We start from the raw sequence: 24,972 nt of genomic DNA, 5'->3' as shown, positions 1-24,972 counted from the left end.
TTTCTCCTCATATGATACATAATTATCCCAAAATAGAGATGTTTTGCCAGATGAATCACCAACAATGCTTTACCATCTTTCTGGATCTAATTTTACCCTAACAACTGGGATGGGTAAAACCGAACCCGTAAACAAAAAAACCGACAAAATCGAAACTGAACCACAACGGAAACCGACGGTTTGAGTTTGAGTTTTTCAAAAACTGAAACCACAATAGACCCAAACCGACCCATGCTCACCTACTAACAACTCAATATTTCAACAAGTAAGCAATGAACAACTCAACAACAAAACAAAACAATCAATGAACAAATCAACAAGAAGTCAAAAACTAATTTTATTCAAGCAAACAACTACTAAGTTCACCAAGAAAATTAGTAATTTCACTAAAAAACAATTGAATTCATAAACCTAAAACATCATACTTGTTTCATTTTAGGGTTTGGAGAAAACAGGAGGATCGACCACAATGTTTGTTTTTTTTTTTTTTTTTTTTTGTTTTTGTTTTTTTTTTGTTACCTCTCTCGCTATCTTCTTTTTGCCGATCGGATCACATAAACACACACATTTTGCATTTTGAGTTTTGTGCAGTGGATTATTACTTACTAGATAAACAATAGGCTTATTATTATTATTATTATTATTATTATTATTATTATTATTATTATTATTATTTTATGGTTTGAGCTATTATTTGTTGCACCATATTTGTTTATTTTTTAACCTATAGTTGCGCATTAATACCCAAAAAAACTTACAAATTTTACACTTCTAAGTTGAAATCGAGTAGTTACCCGGGACACTAATTGTGACCGCCCTACAAACAGGGGCAGACCTAGGGGTGGTCCACGGTGGCACCGGCAACCCTTAACTTTTCCGGCCGCTTTGGAAAAATTTTCGAAAATTTTCGAAATTTATACTACCGTGCAACCCTTAACTTTCCCGTACAACCCCTACTGTAAAATCTTGCATCCGCCACTGCCTACAAACAACTAACAAGTGTCATTTTATTATGTGGTTATATTTGTTAGGATTAAGATGTGATAAAAACACACAAGAAAGATGTGAAGAAAAAATAAAAACACGGTGATTTATGGGGTTCATATGATATAAGTAATCGTGGTAATTCACGGAAAAAACTACATAAAGACTTTATTAGATATGTAGAATACGCAGCTGTCACTCATACGTTTATGCTTAGTGTAACAAAAGTACATAAAAATATATTTCTAATGACAAAACTTGACCTATGACTGTTTATGTCATGGCCAACAAGCCTAAGACTTCACCATTTGAGCACTGTAGTTTTCCTACATAAATGGGAAGACAATAAAGATGGATTTAACGAGTTTAAGTCTGCCCCAATGGGAAGACAATAAGTTTTCCAATAATCAATCCTTTTGTGTATTCATCGATAACAAGATTCCAGACGATAGACCCAAATAAGTAGAATGGAAAGACGTTGATTCACATTTCAATATATGGGCCATGTGGAAAATATTGAAATCGTAACACCAATGATAAAAACCTTACTTTAATAAAAGTTCATTTTAAATCCAAAATCAACTTGAAAGCACCTAGCCACCTAGGCGATATAATTTTTTTTTAAATCAATTTTATTAACGACCACTAACCGATATAAATAGCATTGTCTACATACATGAAATAACAAATCACCTTATTGTTAGTCTTTTTAACTTTTATTATCAAAATGTGAAGTCCTTCTATTGCAATAATGAACAAAAAATGAAATAACAAATCACCTTATTTGACGCCTTTAAATAAGAAACAAGAGAGTAGAGGAACAACTAAAAAAATAGAACATGTCAAATAAATATAACCTTTAGCAACAATATGAGCTAACTTATCTTTCAATAACCAAGAATTAATATATATATATATATATATATATATATATATATATATATATATATATATATATATATATATATATATATATATATATATATAAAGGTGTAGGACCACAACATTGTACACTATGCAATCTTCCACTCGATATCATCATGTATCTTTTTCATACATTAACCACTTTTTTGGTTGGTTGTTTAATTTATCCAGGAAAGTTAATTAGGTCCACCATGTGTCTTCTTATATGCTTTTAGACTACTAAAATTGGTAATGGTCCAATTAAGCTATGTGTTAGCACTATTACAACATATGTAATGTTCCCAATATTTTATTGTTGTCCAAAAATGTTTCAAACATTTCTCGAATATAAGGGACAGATTTGGGCATACCATGTAAATGAACAACTTCCTAAAACAAAAAACTTTGTTACATTACAAAATGCCAAAAAATTTAGATTATTAATAATGACCATGAGAGCATAAAATCTACTCCATATTGGGTTCGACAAAAATGAAGAGTTAAATACATATCCAACAATTTTATTGGATGTAATTCAAATGCCGTTCATTGTTCGTCAACCTTTTGGCTTTTAGGGAGGAGGGAGTCGTTCTCTCCCAACCCACCAAACCCACTGTCACATTCTTTCTGAACCCACAACACACGGAATCCTATCTTTTTGAACTCACTCAACTCACTCAATTAAAAAAAAATACAAAACAACTAAGGTACAAGTTTTAAAACACATGGTACAAGAGTAAATAAGAAAGAGAAAGTATAGAGAGATGATGAAGTGGGTTAGTGAAACCAATCAACCCACTCATTGAAGCGGGAGTGGTACCGCCGATAACTCAATTGCTAATTAAGATTTTACATTTGATTGTTTTGTATATTTTTTTTAATTGAGTGGGTTGAGTGAGTTCAAAAAGATAGGATTTCCATGTGTTGTGGGTTCGGAAAGATGAAAAAGAATAATAGAAAAAAAGTGATGTGACAGTGGGTTCAGTGGGTTGGGAGGGAATGACTCCCTCCCAACCTAATCAATCTTCAGCATCAATACTTGTCATTATCATGAAATCCCAATAAATTACGACTAATTTAAAATTTTAAAATGAACCGTCACTTGCCCTAATTTGCCCCTATTAAAATATCAGTCCAAATTTTACAATTAATGCATTTTGGAGCCAAAAAATAGTTTTACTTTTACCCGAGTAGCAACTTTTTCATACAAACTTTACAAATTAAACAAATCAATTTGGAGGGATAAATTTCAATTACAAGCTCCAAGGGCCATATTGTAATTTCTGAAACTCCTAATTCTTTTAAAGTTGGACAGAAGTTAATTTCATTAAAGTTCAGGGACAGAACTGAAAATCGAAAATTTTAGCTTAATCGAAATCAGAAAAAGAATGAGAGCTTTTTTTATTTACTATTTGCTTTTTATTAACCACATAAAACAGGTGGAGCATGCTTATTTGCTTTTATTTTTTAATTGATTAATGACCCCTCAATATCTGTTAATATACTTTTATGCATAGTATATTTACCTCTCGTTTCTTTAATCATATTTCATTTTATCCTGTTAACTATATTTTAGTTTTAAATATTTGTTATTTTTTACTAATTAATTATTTCTATTAAACTGCATAAATAGTCACTGTGGTTTGTTTAAAATTGTCACTTTGGTCCAAAAAGGTTTGGACTAGCACCACAGGTCCAAAGTTTTCATTTTGTTGCTAGTTTGGTCCAATTTACTTTGAACCTTTTTATAATGACGATTTTGCCCTTGTTTCTTTTTTAGTTTTTTATTTATTTAAATATTTTTCTGTTTAAAAGAAAAAAAAATTGCATTTTCTATTTTGTCTATATAATTTTTTTTATAAAGGAATAAAAATAAATAAATAAAATATGCAATCTCTCTCTCTCTCTCTCTCTCTCTGTGTGTGTGTGTGTGTGTGTGTGTGTGGCATAAGAGAACAATTCATTTTTTCTTTCATCGTAACAAAAAAATCACTCATTTGAAGAAAATAATTAATCACCATAGCATGTTCTGCATCCCACCCTTCTATGCATCGATTCATCGTTCATCATATACATGTATGCTTTGCTTTTTTGCAACCCCTATGTGTACAGGGAATCGGAGATGGAGAGATGGGGTTTTTGTGCGTCGATCGAACAAACCCAGAATCGATAGAGAAGAACGAAGATATGAAAGATCTAGGGTTTTCTGAGGAAGATAGAGAATGAGAGAGAAACGAATTTTCCTTTGAGGGTTTTCACATTTGCGTTAGGGTTTCATGACAGTGGTTGCAACACTTATGGTCAAAGGTTTCTTAGTGGGGAAGATGAAGATGATGCTAGGAACCACTCGATCTAGGCAGATACGTCAGCAATATCGGTTGCCATACGCCGGAGTCGCCGAAGACATTCTCGTGCCAGACGTCAGAGTCGCCAGAGATGGAGACATGGCGTATGAGCGGTCGGAGACGGAGACATGGCGTATCAGCGGGTTTTTTTTCTCATCTCACCCAAAACTCTCCCTAATTTGATGTATGTTGCAGGTGTGCAATGGTGAATAACAATCGAAGCTCTAATTTTGGTGATGAGAGTGTGAGTTGAAGAATATGGGAATGAGAAGTTGAACTGTTTCTTGAGGTTTTTAAGATAGACGATGAAGGTGAGGTTTTTCTGGTCGGCGGTGAAGGTGAGGTTTTTCAGATCGACAACAAAGTTTTTGGGTTTTCCGATCGATGTCTGTGAAGGTTCTTTGGGTAGGTGACGAGACTGGTGAAAGAGAGATGCTTTAGATCTGGTGATGGAGAGGGATGTTCTTGAGTGGCAGAAAAATCTACTTGGAGATGGAGGTGGAGGATGGTGGTGGTGACTAATGGTTGTCAAAATCAATGGTTATGGGGTATGTGTTTTGAAGATCGAACCCATAAGATGTTCTTCAGTTTAAGTGTTTATCAAACAACCCGAGAGAGAGAGAGAGAGAGAGAGAGAGAGATAAATAGAGATTATTGTAAGAATTTTGTTTTCTGGTGGTTATTTCAAAAAATAATTATTTTTGTTTTTTTTAATTATTGTAATATAAAAGTAATTAAAAAAAGTAAATATCAGGGGCAAATTCGTCATTATAAAAAAGTTAAAACCAAAATGGACCAAAGCCGCAACAAAATGAAAAGTTTGGACCTGTGGTGCTAGTCCAAACCTTTTTGGACCAAAGTGACAATTTTCAGCGAAACACAGGGACCATTTGTGCAGTTTTGTCTTTTTTTTTTTTTTTTTTTTGTATTTTATGTATATAAATAAAGACCCAACATAATTGTATTTATAATTTATAATTTTTGTTTGATGTGACATTTTAGATATAATGTATGTTTAAAAATGACTAATTAAATAAGGTGGTTTTTATCAAGGTTCTAAATAACGTGAGGCGTGGCTTGGCGGCAAGGTAAAAGTTAAGCCATGACAAGTCTTGGCGAGCCATGACGTTTTTCAAGGCGTGACTATTTTATATATATATTATAAGAGATAAATCATATAATTATTGATTTTTATCAAGTATATCAAGTTTTTAGAAGTGTTATATTAGTATTTAATATAAAAAGTTAACAAAAACTCAATTATTTTAGGCCCGATAAAAAAATCAAAAAAAAAAAAAAAAAATTCGCGCCTTGAAAAAAACTCGCGTCATATTGCGATAAGGCGCGACTTGACACGTTATTTGGGCGTCACGCTTAACAAACCCGCCTTGGACATTTTCGTAACGGCTACACCACGCCTCGCGCCATGGCACGCCTTGAGGTAGGGGTGAGCATTTGGACCGGTGGACCGGACCGGACCGGACCGTTTTTTTGGACTCCCGGGCCGGTACTCGGTTCTAGGAATCCATCCCGGTCCGGTCCGGTTTTTACCGGGTTTAGAACCGGTTGGACCCGATTTAAAAAAAAAATTTAATCTGTGAAAATTTTTAAACAACCATAACTCATTCGTTTTAAATCGGATTGACATGCGGTTTTTTCCAACGTTTAACTTACAGTTTGTAGATGAATTTAGACTATAATTTTGTTGATTTTGGTATAGTATTCAATGAGTTACAGTCTTTCAAAGTTGAGCTATCAAAGCTGAAAATTTTCAGCATTTCAGCAACATTTTTAAAATTTTGTAATCTGTAAAAATTTTTAAACAACCATAACTCATTCATTTTAAGTCGGATTGACATGCGGTTTTTTCCAACGTTTAATTTACAGTTTGTAGATGAATTTAGACTATAATTTTGTTGATTTTGGTATTATATTCAATGAGTTACAGTCTTTCAAAGTTGAGCTATCAAAGCTGGAAATTTTCAGCTTTTCGGCAAGTTTTTTAAAATTTTGTAATCTGTGAAATTTTTTAAACAACCATAACTCATTCGTTTTAAGTCGGATTGACCTGAGGTTTTTTCCAACATTTAGTTTATAGTTTGTAGATAAATTTAGACTATAATTTTGTTGATTTTGGAATTATATTCAGTGAGTTACGATCTTTCAAAGTTGAGCTATCAAAACTGAAATATTTCAACTTTTTAACTATTATTTTAGGCTATAATTCTGAATTTTATATATCTTTGATAGATAAATCATATGAAAGAGATCTTGATGAACTTGATTTATATGTTAGTTGATTTTATTTGGAAAATTAATTTTGCAAGTTATAATATTATAACATCAAGATAGATTAGTTATGCATGAAACGAAAACATAATCATTTTTACAAGTTGTATCGTATCAAACCTAAAAACTTATTTTAACGACTTGTACTCTATGCAATTAAAGTTGTACCGGTCCAAACGGGTCTAAGACCCGGAAAACCCGGACCAGGACCCGGACCCGAACACGAACACGGACACGACTCATCCGGTCCGGTCCACGGTCCACAATATTCTCCATAACCAGTCTGGTCCAAGCGCCGGTCCGGTCCGATTCGGTCCAAATGCTCACCCTACCTTGAGGCGCGCCATGACGCGTTTTTTAGAACCATGGTTTTTATATAACATTTTAGATATATCAGGAACGATTAGTTAAAATTTGAAAAAAAAAAAACTATTGGAAGAGGTTAGTCATTAAAAGGGTCATTGAATCATATGTTAAAGTCGGTGGAACGATCAGTTTGACAATTTTTTTAGAGTAAATTACAAGAATGGTCCCTATGGTTTAGGGTAATTTGCGTGTTTGGTCTCTAACTTGTTTTTTAATTCGGAAGGTCCCTACTGTTTGTTTTTGTTACGCGTTTGGTCTCTGTCTTACCTAAAAAGACTATTTTGCCCTTAATTTTTTAATTTATTTAAATAAACACAACCCCAACCCCACCCCTCACCTTACCTTACCTATCCTACCATTTTTTCCTATTTAAATAATAGTCTTTTTAGGTAAGACATGGACCAAGCACGTAACAAAAATAAACAGTAGGGACAAAGCGCGTAATAAAAACAAACAGTAGGAACCTTCCGAGTTAAAAAAAATAAGTTAGGTACCAAACGTGCAAATTACCCAAAACCGTAAGGACCATTTGTGTAATTTACTTAGTTATAAAATAGTTTAACGAGTTTTTTACAAAAACATAGTAGTTTTCAAAAGTATTTACCAGGGTAGTTTAAAACTTATTTACAAAATAATTATAGTTTTATTAAAAAAAAAAGAACAGTCTCCAACATCCCAACACGTTCTTTGCCTCATCGTTCATCTTCCATGTGCCGCCGGTCATTGGAAACATTGATTACCATCATCTTCTTCAATTTTCCCTACGGTAAACTTTTATTCACATTGACTTTTTTTGTTTATGTTTGAGTCAAATTTTCCTACGTTGATTTTGACCGGATAAAAGGACTAATCGACTCCTTCACCAATATACTTGTTGTTTGTATATTAATTTTAGGACACTTAAATTTATTGTTTTTGATTCCCTTTCATCAATACGTGGCGTCAATTGAATCAATAAGATTGTTGACTTCACTGTTTATTTTTAATCATGATGGTGTGAATTTCTTTCAAAATTTTCTTTTTTATATTTTATGGGCTTTGTAGTAAATGTAGTTATGTATAAATTAATGTGTTACATTATTTTAAAATTTCTTTTTGTTTCTCGATAGATTTTTATCAACATGACATCAAAATTTGTTACTTTCTTATGCTATCGGGACGGAAAAATTTGTGACGGGAAAAAAGGTATAACTTACGACAAGTGTCTAAGTAAGCTATCAAGGTTCAACGTGGAATAAAATTCAATGACATGGTCAACCAAATCCATTCTGCAAGGACGATAATGACGTTGAAATTATGTTTGATGTGCTTAGTCTTCATCAAGAACTAAGCAACATTGATCTATACTTAGAGGTTGACGTGGGCATCTGACTTTTCCCCAATCCCTCATGAAGCATATTGGCCCGAGACGTCTATTCAAGGAATGCTTCCAAATTCATAATTAAAACGAAAGGAAAAAGGTCGCCCTCACTCCACAAGGCTACGAAATGGAATAGACATTAAAAAAGGAAAGAAAGCTAATCTTTGTGGATTGTGTAGACAAAGTGGTCATAATCAAAAAACATGTCCTTCTAAGCCTAGGAAACGAACTATGGATATGTGAAGGTGTTTGATTGAGTAGTATTTATTCTAGATTTTTGGTTATACATGTTAAAAATTACTTATTTTATATTAATAGTTATTGATTATATAAGATTTATCCGAGTTATATTTATATTTATATCATTTGATGTTTATGTTACATTTGTTGGTATTTTGTTATGTTTCTATTTAAAATGGTTATAAAATAAAAAACCAGACATTTATAAAAAAAAAATAAACTATGTACAATAAAACAATTAAGAATTACTTCTTACTATTTATAATTTAATGTAGTTTAATTTTTTTTAACCGCTCAAGAAAACATATAAATTAAGAGTGATTCAATCCAATAATTTTGAATATAATGAATTGGTAGAAAAAATAAGGTTACCTGGTCTTTTGATTATTGTAAAACAATTTATATTGTCAAACTATAAAAATAATGTAATATCTAAATTATATTTTATTAAATTTAAATGGTTAGAATCTAACTACTAAAAACCAATATAAACCAATATACTATGTTTTGGTAAATAAGTTTGAAAGAACAACCATTCGGTAAATATTTTTTAAAATTACAACCCTCAGGTACAAAACTCTAGTTTAACCATTGAAGATGGTTTGATTATTTAAAGGGGTGATCTACAGATTATTTAAAGGGGTAATCTACAGTATTAAATTACTATGGAAGTAATCTTATAAATTTTGTCGTTAAAATTTGCTTCCATTTCAATCCCCACCGTTTCCTATTTTCAAAGTAAGTTATTTTGCCATATGTTTCTTTCATTGGATTTTTGCCATATGTAATGATTACTTCCTTAACCCTTATCCTTCTGAGTCAGCTTCTAAGCATAAGCCACTATTGAACATCATGTATACAACTATTACCCGATCAAAAAAATGTTATGTAATGCTTAGTCAACTCAAGACAAGTAGACCATGTAAAATCTAGGAGTTTTGTGATTTACCACAGATCTACAATTAAAGCTTCAGAGTGGAATAATTAGAAACGTGAAAAGAAATAGAAAACAATGGAAAAAAAAAGATTATATAAACTGACCTTAGCAACAAATTAGTGGAATAATTAGAAACGTGAAAAGAAATAGAAAACAATGAAAAAAAAACATTATATAAACTGACCTTAGCAACAAATTAAAAGAAAACTTTTATGGTTTTAAATCCCAAGACACACAGTGATACGAAGCGCATACGGAAACAAATAACTGAAGACCAACAGCCCAAGATCAAGCAATGCTAGCTACCGGGAATTAGGTCACCGCCGGGAAAAGCCATGAGCAGCGAGCCGATGAGTGAGGAGGAGAGGGGAGGACCAGATAAGAGGGGTCTGTTCTGAAATTCTTTGGTTGGGCCGATGAGTAAGCTTTATTTTGAAAAAAAAAATTGTATTTTTAAATATAAAAATATCATATTCTAAATTTTTATTTTAAACATTTTATAATTATTTTAAAATTTTATTTTTATATTAACTATTATTTCCTTCTTATTATATAAAATATTGTGGATTTTGAAATTAACTCAATTTTATAACTTTTTTTTTCGGAGGTTTGAAATTTATAGCAACTAGTAAAAAAATTCGCTTCAGGTCAGATTTCTTTTTTTGTTTTTAATTTTTTTTATTATTCCAATTGTTTCAATAACCACAGTAGAAATTAAAACTCTACTTGTTATCACAGAAAATGCCATATTTTTGTAACAATCTACAAAATGACCAAAGTACCTTTGAAACTTATTATTACACCAAAACCAAATACACAAGACTTACACCAAGAATTCAAATTTCTTAGGAATCAAACTTGCTATCCAAAACAATTTTCCTAAGCACAAGCATGTTTATTACTGATTTAAATTATTTCTACTAACATTATGACGCTAGCCGCAAAACTACCGATCTTGATGTTAACTAGTAAACAAACCGCGGTTACGCCGCTTTTGGGGTAATATGGAAAAAATCGGCCAACTTTAAAAAATATGTGCTGAAATTGTAAATCACCATAAATAGGGGAGAAAGTCGACAACCCCTAAAATTAGATGTCAAAAGTGTACAACGAAAAGAAGGGACATTGGTGGAGAAAATCCAAAAATGTTGTGGCAATAATGTTAAAGTTGTCAAAGTTGGGAAAATATGGTGGCAAAATTTTAAAGGAAGTTTTCTGTGTTTTTTATGTCAAAATGTAAAAGTTTTGACTACAAGAACGAAAAGTGTCAAATTCATTAAAGATTTGTGGCAAAAACACCAAAATGTAAAACCTTTGACTGCAAGGACTAAAAGTGTCAAAGTCATTAAAGATTTGTGGCAAAAACCTTAAGGCACAAAAACTTAATTAAAAGGCAAAAATGTAAAAATTTTGACTTTAGGGACTAAAAGTGTCAAATTCAGTAAACTTTTGTGGCAAAAACCTAAAGCCTAAAAAGGTACTATTCCTAAGCTCCTTTGGATTTAATATATATATAATGTACTCAATTCATCTGCAGATTTTTCAGTACACTGTGTATATTGTAACACTTTAATTGTTAAATGTTCAACTAATGCTAGCTAGCGATCACAATCATCTCTCACTTGTTGCAGATCCCCTCTTTACACATCCAAGTGCACATACATAGTCAAATAATCATATATATAACATCGGTCAAACACAGTTACATACATAGACGGTCACAAACAGACAAACAATAAAACAAACACATAGCAACACACAGTCTTCATACACAAGATCATACACATAAAAACCACTCAAATTGAATTACACCTAATCTAAAAAAATGCATAGACATCCACCAGAATACACAATCACACCCGTTACAGGTCTAAGATGACCATGGTTTCTAGCAGAGAGTGTAGAATAAACAAAATCCAATACACATATATCTATGCATATCCCTACAACCACAATATATATATATATATATATATATATATATATATATATATATATATATATATATATATATATATATATATATATATATATATATAAAGTGGATATAAATTACACAAGATTCATCTACATCTATTTGTTTGATAAACACACAATACTTACAACTTTAATTTTGCATCAATGAAGACATGTGTACCTGAATGTGAGCAAAAGCACCAGGGATGTCCTTGGAAACATGTAATGGGAGATCAAAAGTAGCACATCCACCATAATACACAATCACATCCTTTACAGGTTTGTCCGAACAACTCCCGTATCTAAAATCTTTGCAGCCTTCTGCACATGCATTCGTTTTCGTATTCACACCAATATATGATTCAAATAAACCGACGAATAAGAGAATGCCACATGGAAAGTGAAAAAAATATTCTTCTTTTTTTTGTTTTATATAAATATAGTCTTAAAAAAAGTAAGTACATTTAAAAAAAGGTAACTTACTTTGTCTAACAAAATCGGATAAACCGAAATCTATAACCTTCATTGGAGAATCTTCGTCTTTTGTACTAAAAAGAAAGTTCTGCCAAGCATCATCGTGTCAAAATGAAGCTAAAAACCATCATTTGATTGTTCAAAATGAGATTAAATTACAAAAAAAAGTAATTGTATATACAATGGATAGCTCTGGCTTTAAATCACGGTGTACAACTCATTGTAGATGAATAAATGAAGATGCATTTAGTATTTGCATAAGAATGGATTTAGCATCGTGTTCTGTATATCTTCCACATCTACAACAACAATTGTGTAAGAGTTAGAATCCATGTGCAAATTAAGACTTAATTTCAAGTACTTAACTTGGATAATATCCGATCTAGAAACTGCCCCCCTTCGCACAATCTGTCAGACAAAAGTATTGTTATACATCAGACTCAAGTTGTGGGTATTATGGCAGAATATGTTCATGTATAAGGCAACAAAGTACAACGTTGTTATTTTGTATTAAATGGAGTAGTAGGATGCTATTAAAAGATATATTTTTAGAAAAGTAAAAGTTGAACTTTTGTGTTTTTATTCCAAAGTTGATAATCCATTTTAATGGCATCCTACTTTGCTACAAATAAATCTTTTAACAACATCCTACCTTTCCAGTTCTTATGGAATCCTACTTTTTTTATTTCCAGTTCATAAAAGGGGGGCTTGTTACTTTGTTCAGCAATTTCATGTCTGTTTGTAGAAAATATGCATAAGAATTTAAAGTAAAAGAATATTGTTTACACTATATTTCATACAAACAGCTTTCATATAAGAAAATCAACCCACAAGTGCATGAAAACTCACTCGCTCAAATCAATAATCAGTAAATAAACCCTCCCTAAACACACCAAGTGAAAGTGAAGTAAGTAGCTAATAATAATAATAATGAACCCGAGCTTGTTGGATACGCTTCATCTCCCTCTTTAATTGGAATTTTATTGCAGCTTTTTCACTCGTCATTGCTTCCATTTGTGTTTGCTTGTAATAATGTCATATCACAATTCACAATTCAATACAAAATCCAACAAAATGAAATTCAACACAAAACTTACCAGAAGGTACTTCAGGTTGAAAAGCAGCAACCATACACAAATGATTCAATTTCTTCTCTCCGGATTACTCTTCATCCTTAGATAAAAACAAAAGTGCGGAAATAAGAAGCCTAAACATATAACAAAGTAAAACTCAAAATGCGAATTAGATACCTAATGGTAGTTTCGGTTTCACATGCCTTGCAACCGTGTTCAACCCCTCACCCTCAAGCTCTGTCGTCCCATCAGCCCTAAAATATTAGAAATGGAAAAAAAAGGAAATAAGTCTACAAAAAGTCAAAATTAGAACAGAGAAAAATAGCTTGAGATGAAGAAGAGTCAAATTTACCTGGAACCAAATTAGATTTATCTGTTCCAATCACTATTCTTTGTGACCTTCATCTTTCTTAGTTGCCAATTAGGGATGAGGGAGTCATTCCCTCCCAACCCACTAAACCCACTGCCACATCATTTTTTCTCTTTTATTTTTCTTCATCTTTCCGAACCCACAACACACGGAAATCCTATCTTTTTGAACCCACTCAACCCACTCAATTAAAAAAAATACAAAACAATCAAATGTAAAATCTTAATTAGCAATAGAGTTATCGGCGGTACCACTCCTACTTCAACGAGTGGGTTGATTGGTTTCACTAACCCACTTCATCATCTCTCTCTACTTTCTCTTGTACCATGTGTTTTAAAACTTGTACCTTAGTTGTTTTGTATTTTTTTTTTAATTGAGTGGGTTGAGTGGGTTCAAAAAGATAGGATTCCGTGTCTTGTGGGTTCGGAAAGATGAAGAAAAATAAAAGAGAAAAATTGATGTGGCAGTGGGTTCGGTGGGTTGGGAGAGAACGACTCCCTCCTCCCTTATAGAAGGTTCATCATCCTTCAAACAAAAGAACAAAAACAGAAAATACACGTTACCTGAAACATGTTGGTCCTATGTACATATAGCAAGGTTAAAGGTATATTGAGAATTATAGCTAGAGTAGGAGAAGATGGAATTCCAAAGGAAGAAAAAATAGTGTCGAAATCTTACCAAACTAAACTATAGCTTAATTTCAAATCCAAAAAGAAACTTTCCTTCCATCATAGCTTCCTGTGTGAAAACGAACATTTGTCTTCTTTGTTTGCTATTAGTGGAGCCCTAATCGAACACATAAAGAGATGGAAAGGGAAACAGAAGCACAACTTTCACTTTCTTGCTCGCAATGTCGCCTCATATTTTGTCTCCTTTTGTCGGCGGAAGTAGCCAAAGACGCAAAATCGAGGAAGCAGGGTTCAACGAAAATCAAAGAAAGCATGTAAAAAATGGAGCAGGTAGAGATGAATCAGAGCTAAAGGACGTCGGTGAAGCAGATAGGCAAAAATCAATCAAATGGGAATTCCACGAATAGGTCGAGATATAGAGAGGAAATGTGACATTCTCAATTTCACGGCCAGAAAAGACCGATTTAATTTATGCTTTTAAAATAATTTCAGAGTAATCATTTGATTAAAAGTGTTGCGGAATTTGTTCCCAGATAAACATGATAACTATGTTATCAAATCATTTCCGAAGAAATGTATTTTATTCACTTAAACCATTGGGATGTCATTGTCAATACAAAAACATAAGCATAAACAAAACTTACATTCATTTACACTAGTGATCTACTTCTCTTTTAATCTCTCAGTGTAAAGCAACTTCGTATCAATACCTGTGATACAAATAAACTGAGTGGGTCAGGCTTGGGAGCCTGGTGAGCATATAGGGTTTTCAACCCACAATAAATAATAAACTTATTAAGTTCTCAGTCAATAATAAATTTATTAATTTCATCAACCCAAAAATAACCCTAATTACCCATTCCCATTACCCAAAAATAACAAGGTGACAACATTGCTTTCCTTCAACAATTTATGTCAAATAGGCACGAAGTCACATCGTCGCCATGTGCTAGTCCATAGCTCTTATTCATCGACGGTATTTCCCACGGGAGTTTTCCCCCGCAATACATGTTAATGGGTTTTCCATATACTAAGTCCATAACTCTTATTCATCGACGGTATTTCCCACGGGAGTCCCCCCCCTCCCCGCCCCGCAATACATGTCAATGGGTTTTCCATACCGCTGATGAACATACTTAAGGGGTTTTCCCCAGCCTTACTTGCCCTAAAGGCACTCATGAGGGGAATAGAGTACAGCGAATGAAAATTTAAGTCCATTAACATCTACAGGTTACGAGCCTGCTAGTGTTCCACAGACCGTCAAAACAGTCCATGGTTGTCATCCATACTCTGCTGAATGACGGGGGTCTTAGAGTACAGCGAATGAACACTCAAGTCCATTAACACCTATAGGTTGCGAGCCTGCTAGTGTTCCACATACCGTCTAGAACAGTCAATGGTTGTCATCCCTACTCTGCTGAATGACGGGGGTCAACGTTGGGTAAGGGCTTTTCTCATATTGCACCACTCACGCCAACATTTGGGTAAAAACTTTTCCCATATTTCACCCCTCACTTTCAACTCATGATCAATATCACTGATCATCTCATCTATCCAACTCACTTTTCATCACACACCCACTATTTAACTCATGATCTATATCACTAACTCATGAAGCTCGTCCGATCACTTCATAAAAGAACAAAGACTCCAAAGCTCTTCCAAATAAAAGTATAGGGAAAATACTGATAAAGTACTCCAGTACGCTCCCGTACCCCGACACATAATAGTGTCAAAAGGAAGAACTAATGGATGAACACATAGTTCAAAAATACCTAATGAACATATAGTTCAAACATACGTACCGATTACAAGTCTACTAACGTTCCACTGGGCTATCTAAAATAGTCTGTGGCCGTTGTCTATACTCTGCTAGATGACTAGATCATCTTAAACATCGATACCTCTCATCACTTTTATTTCATCACACATCATCTAATTCATCTACCTATGTTTTACCCAACATATTTGTAGATAAAAATATATATACAGTTTAAAACTTGTATAAAACATCAATTCAACAGTCACCTCAAATAAACAATTAATATATTTACACATAGCACGTATTTTAAGGTAAATACTTCATATCTATGTGTAAGGTGAAAGTGACTATACACTCACCTGATTTAATGAAAATCGGGCAGCAATTCGTTTCCTAAAACGATCGTTTCTAATAAAATCGGGAGTTTTATTGAGAAATCGGGCTCTGCGAGGGTTGGGCTTCAAAACTGAAAAAATAAATTTCCCGGGCTTCTCGGGCACTCCGGGACATGTTCCGGGCGTTCGAAATGATCTCGGGGAATCGGGGGAAGTCAAAATGGCTAAAATATTGAAAAAGGGGGTGAAAATGCCAAATTCCCAAAAGTACCCGGGCAATCTCAAACGCCCTCTATTTATAGGGGAGAATCTGAAGTCGGCCGAGAGAAGGGAGTCATCACCGAGGACACGCGACAGCAGATCCGAAGGCCAGGTGTCCGATGCGAGGCGAGGCAGGTGGCTTCGGATGCGAGGAGTCAGCAAACACGCGTCGGTCTTCGGACGTTCCACGATTCGGATGACTCAGCAAGGTCGGACACGGGGCAGCTCCTGCGAAGGCCACGTGCGAAGCTCGGACAGGTGGACGCTTCTAAGTGGACCGAACTTCGGTCCAATGGGGAAAGAGGGTGACGACTTCGGACCAATCAGCGGGTGCCACGCGAGGCTGCGGTCCAATCAAAAGGTGCCACGTGGCCTATGCGAAATTTCTAGGATTTTAAAATAATTTCTCGATTTTCACGCCAAAACTTCTAAAATCCATAACTTTCGCATACGAGCTCCGTTTTTTACGTTCTTTATATGCACGCGTAGGTAAAATTACGCTCTACAACTTTCGTTTAGACTTCGTCGGCTAATTTTGACTTTAATTTTTATATTATTATTTTTAACAGACCGGGACAGGAAATCCGTTAAAAATTCATAACTTCTTCATCCGACGTCCGTTTTCGTCAGACTTTTTACCGTTGTGCCAGTAATCACGAGACCTTCGATTCTCGTTTAGGTCGTGGCGTTCTTTTTATACCTACTCTCGGTTTAACGAACACTACAAGTTTCGTTTAGATCACTAAGGCTAAAAAGTAGTTTATCAAAAACTCACGTTTTACGACATTCGGCACCGTGCCGGTTTATCGTGAAACTTCGACATGTCATAACTTCTTCGTTATAACTCGGATTTCGGCATTCTTTATATATCCGTAATCCTTGTCACGTCCACTACCAGTTTCTTAATAGATATCGGCTTTATCTAAAATTTAATTTTTGACACTCATTTTTATTCTTAATTAATTAAACCCTAATAATTAAGCATAAAACACATAATTCACATAAAATTCACATAATTCCTTTTCATTTCTTCTAAATGAGTTACAAAGGTTAACCTAGACCATTATGTCAATATTAATGCCTAGCCTAGAAACACGGGCGTTACAACTCTCTTCCCCTTAGAATGATTCCGTCCCCAGAATCACACATCAGCAAACAAATACGGGTAGCGACTCCTCATGTCACTCTCCGTTTCCCAGGTGAGACTTGGCCCATTCGTATGTTTCCAATGCACAAGCACTAAATCGACCATTTTTTTTACATCACAACTTCTTAGTCTTACGGTCAACGATTGCCTCAGGTTCTTCAATCAACCTCTTGTTTTCATCCAACCTTAATTTAGAAATGAGAATTATGTCGGGCACATCTCCCGTAAATTTTCTTAAATAACACACACGAAAGGTGTTATGAATACCCTCTAGTTCTTCCGGTAATTCTAGCTTGTAAGCTTGATTCCCGATTCTCAGAAGAACTTTAAATGGTCCAATAAACCTTGGACTCAACTTTCCCCTTCTACCAAATCTTATAAGTCCCTTCCACGGCGAGACTTTAAGTAAAACCGAATCTCCAACTTCAAATGATATCGGTTGTCTTTTCTTGTTAGCATAGCTCTTTTGAGCAGCTAACCTCCTTTCCCTAATCACTTTCAACTTTTCAGCAGTCTGATGGACTATTTCAAGTCCCATAAACTGCTTTTCTCTAGCTTCCAGCCAACATGACAACATTCGACACTTTTCCCCATACAAAGCGTGATAAGGTGCCATCTTGATGCTTGAGTGGAAACTATTACTATAGAAAAATTCTACTAGAGGTAAGTGTTTACCCCAGTTACCTTGGAATTCCAGGGTACATGCTCTCAGCATATCCTCCAAAGTTTGAATTGTTCGTTCGCGCTTACCATCGGTTTGTGGATGGTAAGCTGTATTCAAACACACTTGGTACCCAATTCCTCTTATAGACTCCTCCAAAATCTTGAGGTAAAACGGTTGTCACGATCGGATACAATCGTTAACGAAACACCGTGAAGCCTCACACTTTCCTTCACATAAGAATTCATAATTTTATCCATAGACCATTTCTCGTTGGCTGCTATGAAATGCGCACTCTTAGTGAAGCGATCAACGACCACCCAAATCATGTCGTGACCGTTCCTTATTCTGGGCAGTTTAGTCACAAAATCCATAGTGATACCTTCCCATTTACCCATGGGTACAGGTAAAGGATCTAAACTCCCATACGGTTTCTGATGTTGTGCCTTAACCCTAGCACAAGTTACACATTCAGCCACATACTTAGCAACATCGAGCTTCACCATCGGCCACCAGTAATAGGGTTTTAGATCCCTATACATTTTCGCATTGCCGGGATGAATCGAGTACATGGTTTTGTGAGCTTCTTCCATCAGAAGACCTCTTACTCCTCCCATCCTAGATACCCAAATCCTATCTTTGAATACCTTCAGTCCTTGACCGCTTGTATCAAACACCAACGTTTTATCCCAAACGTTCTTTCTTTCGGTCATTTTTCTCTAAAGCTTCCTCTTGAGCTTTCTTTATACTTTTCACAATTGTCAAGACAACTTTAATTCTCAACGCTCTTGGCCTTTTCTTTTCAAGACTTACCTTCCGACCGAGAGCATTAGCAACAACATTTGCTTTACCAGGGTGGTAAAGTATCTCACAGTCGTAGTCCTTGAGTAATTCTAGCCAACGCCGTTGCCTCATGTTCAATTCCTTCTGATTAAAGAGATATTGAAGACTCTTATAATCAGTGAAAAGTTTGCATTTAGTACCATAAAGATAGTGCCTCCCTATCTTTAAGGCGAATACTACCACTGTCAACTCCCGATCATGAGTGGGGTAGTTCTTTTCATGCTCCTTCAATTGCCTTAATGCATACGCTATCACTTCATCCCTTTGGGTCAGAATACAACCTAACCCAACTTCTTTAACAACGAACGCGATACTTCTATTGATCGCTTTGATCATCCTTTTACTTCGATTTGACTTAAGTCAACTACTACATCGAACTTGGTTCTCTGAACCACGTAACAAACTCATCGTAGTCGGACTCAATTTGATATGACCACTAGGGTCGGAATAACAATCATCTTCTTAGTCATTACCGAAACGATGGTAACGACAGACTAGAATAAGACGGAATCAATTACGAGTTCCTTGGTAACCTTGTGACTTTCCCTGATCCAAGTGTGAGTCCTGTGCTTCCGGTAGTATAGATCTCTACTACTATTCACACCTACTCATACTCGTCCCAAGTACTGTCTCGCAGTCCCCAGGTCCTAAAATCACAAAACAATTTAACACATAAGAATGTGTCCAATTAATCATAGAATTTTCCTAGACTCTACTAGGACTTCTTCCATGCGTATCTTCACTCATCAATTCTACTTCAACTTGGTTGGTGATGGAAATTCCAAATGATGGGACAAATTCAGGAATTACACCAATCGTTCCATCATCCTGCCAATCGAAGGTGTACTTCAGACGTACTATACTCCTCTAAACGTTTCATTATTTTATCAAACATATTCTAAGACAAGATACCACTCTTACAATATCTTCTTATAGGTATCATTCACTATCATAAGTTTTTCATTTCCTCCATCTACTCAATTCTCTACGAGTCTTCACCATAACGTTTTGTACACCCAAGTAGACGTTCGGTGTACCAGGCGAGAATTTAAGATAGGAAAGCTTTATCTACGATAAACGTATAAATCTCCTTATCACTTCGAAACGTTTACATGTTAGTTCTAATCTCGTAATCATACGCTTAGAATCCTACACACATAAGGTTTCCAGATCCGATCGGCAACAGACCATAGATCCGAACAATTAATAGCATATAAGGCATCCTTATAGCTATAACATAAAATATTTAGCACATAAAACATTTTAGGCATCTTTCCTAAAATAAACTAGTGCTCGTGTCTAAAATATGGTAGACACTCATCTCACAATCATCACTTAGCATTCTAAGTTTAAGTCTAGAAATCCTACAATTTCTTAGTTCGCTTAAACTAATGCTCTGATACCAACTGTGACATCCCCAATTTCACGGCCAGAAAAGACCGATTTAATTTATGCTTTTAAAATAATTTCAGAGTAATCATTTGATTAAAAGTGTTGCGGAATTTGTTCCCAGATAAACATGATAACTATGTTATCAAATCATTTCCGAAGAAATGTATTTTATTCACTTAAACCATTGGGATGTCATTGTCAATACAAAAACATAAGCATAAACAAAACTTACATTCATTTACACTAGTGATCTACTTCTCTTTTAATCTCTCAGTGTAAAGCAACTTCGTATCAATACCTGTGATACAAATAAACTGAGTGGGTCAGGCTTGGGAGCCTGGTGAGCATATAGGGTTTTCAACCCACAATAAATAATAAACTTATTAAGTTCTCAGGCAATAATAAATTTATTAATTTCATCAACCCAAAAATAACCCTAGTTACCCATTCCCATTATCCTCACTTTACGTCCCTAAAACAACTATCACAAGGGACCTAGCCTAAGGATTATCACTAGGGGTGACAACATTGCTTTGGGGGTTCCTCAGCAAGTTATGTCAAATAAAACAAACATCGGGGTGACAACATTGCTTTCCCTCAGCAAGTTATGTCAAACAAGACATCCTAACATAAAATAACCAACAAGGTGACAACATTGCTTTCCTTCAGCAATTTATGTCAAATAGGCACGAAGTCACATCGTCGCCATGTGCTAGTCGATAGCTCTTATTCATCGACGGTATTTCCCATGGGAGTTTTCCCCCACAATACATGTCAATGGGTTTTCCATATACTAAGTCCATAGCTATTATTCATCGACGGTATTTCCCACGGGAGTTCCCCCCCGCAATACATGTCAATGAGTTTTCCATACAGCTGATGAACATACTTAAGGGGTTTTCCCCAGCCTTACCTGCCCTAAAGGCACTCATGAGGGGAATAGAGTACAGCGAATGAACATTTTAGTCCATTAACACCTACAGGTTACGAGCCTGCTAGTGTTCCACAGACCGTCAAAACAGTCCATGGTTGTCATCCATACTCTGCTGAATGACGGGGGTCTTAGAGTACAGCGAATGAACACTCAAGTCCATTAACACCTACAGGTTGCGAGCCTGCTAGTGTTCCACAGACCGTCTAGAACAGTCCATGGTTGTCATCCCTACTCTGCTGAATGACGGGGGTCAACGTTGGGTAAGGGCTTTTCTCATATTGCACCACTCACGCCAACATTTGGGTAAAAGCTTTTCCCATATTTCACCCCTCACTTTCAACTCATGATCTATATCACTGATCATCTCATCTATCCAACTCACTTTTCATCACACACCCACTATTTAACTCATGATCTATATCACTAACTCATGAAGCTCGTCCGATCATTTCATAAAAGAACAAAGACTCCAAAGCTCTTCCAAATAAAAGTATAGGGAAAATACTGATAAAGTACTCCCGTACGCTCCCGTACCCCGACACGTAATAGTATCAAAAGGAAGAACTAATGGATGAACACATAGTTCAAAAATACCTAATGAACATATAGTTCAAACATACGTACCGATTACAAGTCTACTAACGTTCCACTGGGCTATCTAAAATAGTCTGTGGTCGTTGTCTATACTCTGCTAGATGACTAGATCATCTTAAACATCGATACCTGTCATCACTTTTATTTCATCACACATCATCTAATTCATCTACCCATGTTTTACCCAACATATTTGTAGATAAAAATATATATACAATTTAAAACTTGTATAAAACATCAATTCAACAGTCACCTCAAATAAACAATTAATATATTTACACATAGCACGTATTTTAAAGTAAATACTTCATATCTATGTGTAAGGTGAAAGTGACTATACACTCACCTGATTTAATGAAAATCGGGCAACAATTCGTTTCCTAAAACGATCGTTTCTAATAAAACCGGGAGTTTTATTGAGAAACCGGGCTCTGCGAGGGTTGGGCTTCGAAACCGAAAAAATAAATTCCCGGGCTTCTCGGGCACTCCGGGACATGTTCCGGGCGTTGGAAATGATCTCGGGGCATCGGGGGAAGTCAAAATGGCTAAAATATTGAAAAAGGGGGTGAAAATGCCAAATTCCCAAAAGTACCCGGGCAATCTCGCATGCCCTCTATTTATAGGGGAGAATCCGAAGTCGGCCGAGAGAAGGGAGTCATCACCGAGGACACGCGACAGCAGATCCGAAGGCCAGGTGTCCGATGCGAGGCGAGGCAGGTGGCTTCGGATGCGAGGAGTCAGCAAACACGCGTCGGTCTTCGGACGTGCCACGATTCGGATGACTCAGCAAGGTCGGACACGGGGCAGCTCCTACGAAGGCCACGTGCGAAGCTCGGACAGGTGGAGGGTTCTAAGTGGACCGAACTTTGGTCCAATGGGGAAAGAGGGTGACGACTTCGGACCAATCAGCGGGTGCCACGCGAGGCTGCGGTCCAATCAGAAGGTGCCACGTGGCCTATGCGAAATTTCTCGGATTTTAAAATAATTTCTCGATTTTCGCGCCAAAACTTCTAAAATCCATAACTTTCGCATACGAGCTTCTTTTTTGACGTTCTTTATATGCACGCGTAGGTAAAATTACGCTCTACAACTTTCGTTTAGACTTCGTCGGCTAATTTTGACTTTAATTTTTATATTATTATTTTTAACAGACCGGGACAGGAAATCCGTTAAAAATTCATAACTTCTTCATCCAACGTCCGTTTTCGTCAGACTTTTTACCGTTGTGCTACTGATCACGAGACTTTCGATTCTCGTTTAGGTCGTGTCGGCAAAAAATCATTCGATCTAAAATTCGAGTTTTTAGATGTCTACTGCTAAGCTGAAACTTCGAAAAATTATAACTTCCTCATACGAAGTCAGATTTGGGCGTTCTTTTTATACCTACTCTCGGTTTAACGAACACTACAAGTTTCGTTTAGATCACTAAGGCTAAAAAGTAGTTTATCAAAAACTCACGTTTTACGACATTCGGCACCGTGCCGGTTTATCGTGAAACTTCGACAGGTCATAACTTCTTCGTTATAAATCGGATTTCGGCATTCTTTATATATCCGTAATCCTTGTCACGCCCACTACCAGTTTCTTAATAGATATCGGTTTTATCTAAAATTTAATTTTTGACGCTCATTTTTATTCTTAATTAATTAAACCCTAATAATTAAGCATAAAACACATAATTCACATAAAATTCACATAATTCCTTTTCATTTCTTCTAAATGAGTTACAAAGGTTAACCTAGACCATTATGTCAATATTAATACCTAGCCTAGAAACACGGGCGTTACAGGAAAAAGGGTTGATTCTTTGAGAAGGTAAGTAGTGGAAGAAGGAGACCTGTAAGGAAAGCAATGAAGGAAACGTGGAAGGATAAGGAGTGGAGCAGGTGGGAGATCAGTGGAGGTGGAGTCGATGCATGTATTAAAGAGATTGTGTGAAATAACGGTGGAATAGATGAATGTCACCATATCCTGCCCCAAATCAATTAGCCACCACCAGGTACCACATATCAAAATAAAGTTGGAGCGACACTAAAACTACCGACGTAAACTGTCAGATTTAAAATTTTACTGTTCATAATCTTTAGCCTGCTTGAATATATATATATATATATATATATATATATATATATATATACACACACACACACACACACACACATATATATGCCAAAATCGGTTAAATTTATTACCAATTAGACGTGCAAAAATATCACAAAAGTCATTTAGTTTACACAAAAATTATAATTTGACACTGTTTTTTTTTTTCTCAAATTTGACATAGTGTTTTTCAGTTTTTTACAATTATAACCACTTGACCGGTTTAACCAGTTGTGTAACACCCATTTCAGGTATGAGCTAATACGTTATATTTTAAGTCTTTAGTTTTGGGTGGGCACGACGTGGCGATATTTTTAGGATCGCGGGATTTAATGACCCGCCACGGCGTGGCTGCTGATATTTGAAGAAACCATAGATTCTCGGGTTAGACCCTATTGAAAGGAAGTGATGGCTAGGGTTTCCTCCACCTTTAGCTTCCATCACCTCTAGAAATCATCTTTGTGAAACCATAGCCTCCCTTATTGAGTGTTGAGCTCTTTATGGTGGTTTGTTACATGTTTTAAGGAAGAAGAAGAAGGTGTTAACCAAAGGATCAAGCAACAACTCCTCTCCATCTTTGGAATCACTCTCTGGACCATTTCTAAGTCCTTGAGTTTCTATCTTAATGATTCTTTGGTTGTAGATCTATATTTTTAGAATATTTTGGTCCATAATAAATGTTTGATTGGTTTGAAGTGATAACATTGCAACTTTATGACTCTCCCAAGTCCCATGAAAAATATATCTTGTATATCTAGACTTTGGTTGGGGTTCTTGACCTTGAATGATTTTTAGTCACTTTTAGCTCATTTTGACCTAAAATGTATTCTAGACATGCATTGGACATTCATGTCTATAAAGCACCCACCTTTATGCGAGATCTGGTATTGGAAAATCTTCTAGAGTGGTTGGGTTAAGGACTTTTTGGATTAAGGGATTAATGGTTAAGTCTTTGTTGTATTTTACCTTATTTGGACCTAGGGTTTGAGATCATGATCTCTTTGGGTGTCTTAATGG

The sequence above is a fragment of the Lactuca virosa genome, chromosome 5, assembly GCF_052849685.1.
Source record: "Lactuca virosa cultivar CGN04683 chromosome 5, Lactuca_virosa_CGN04683_v6, whole genome shotgun sequence".
Taxonomy (NCBI): Eukaryota; Viridiplantae; Streptophyta; class Magnoliopsida; order Asterales; family Asteraceae; genus Lactuca; species Lactuca virosa.
The sequence above is the reverse complement of the archived record's forward strand: the minus strand, read 5'-3'. Positions refer to the sequence as shown.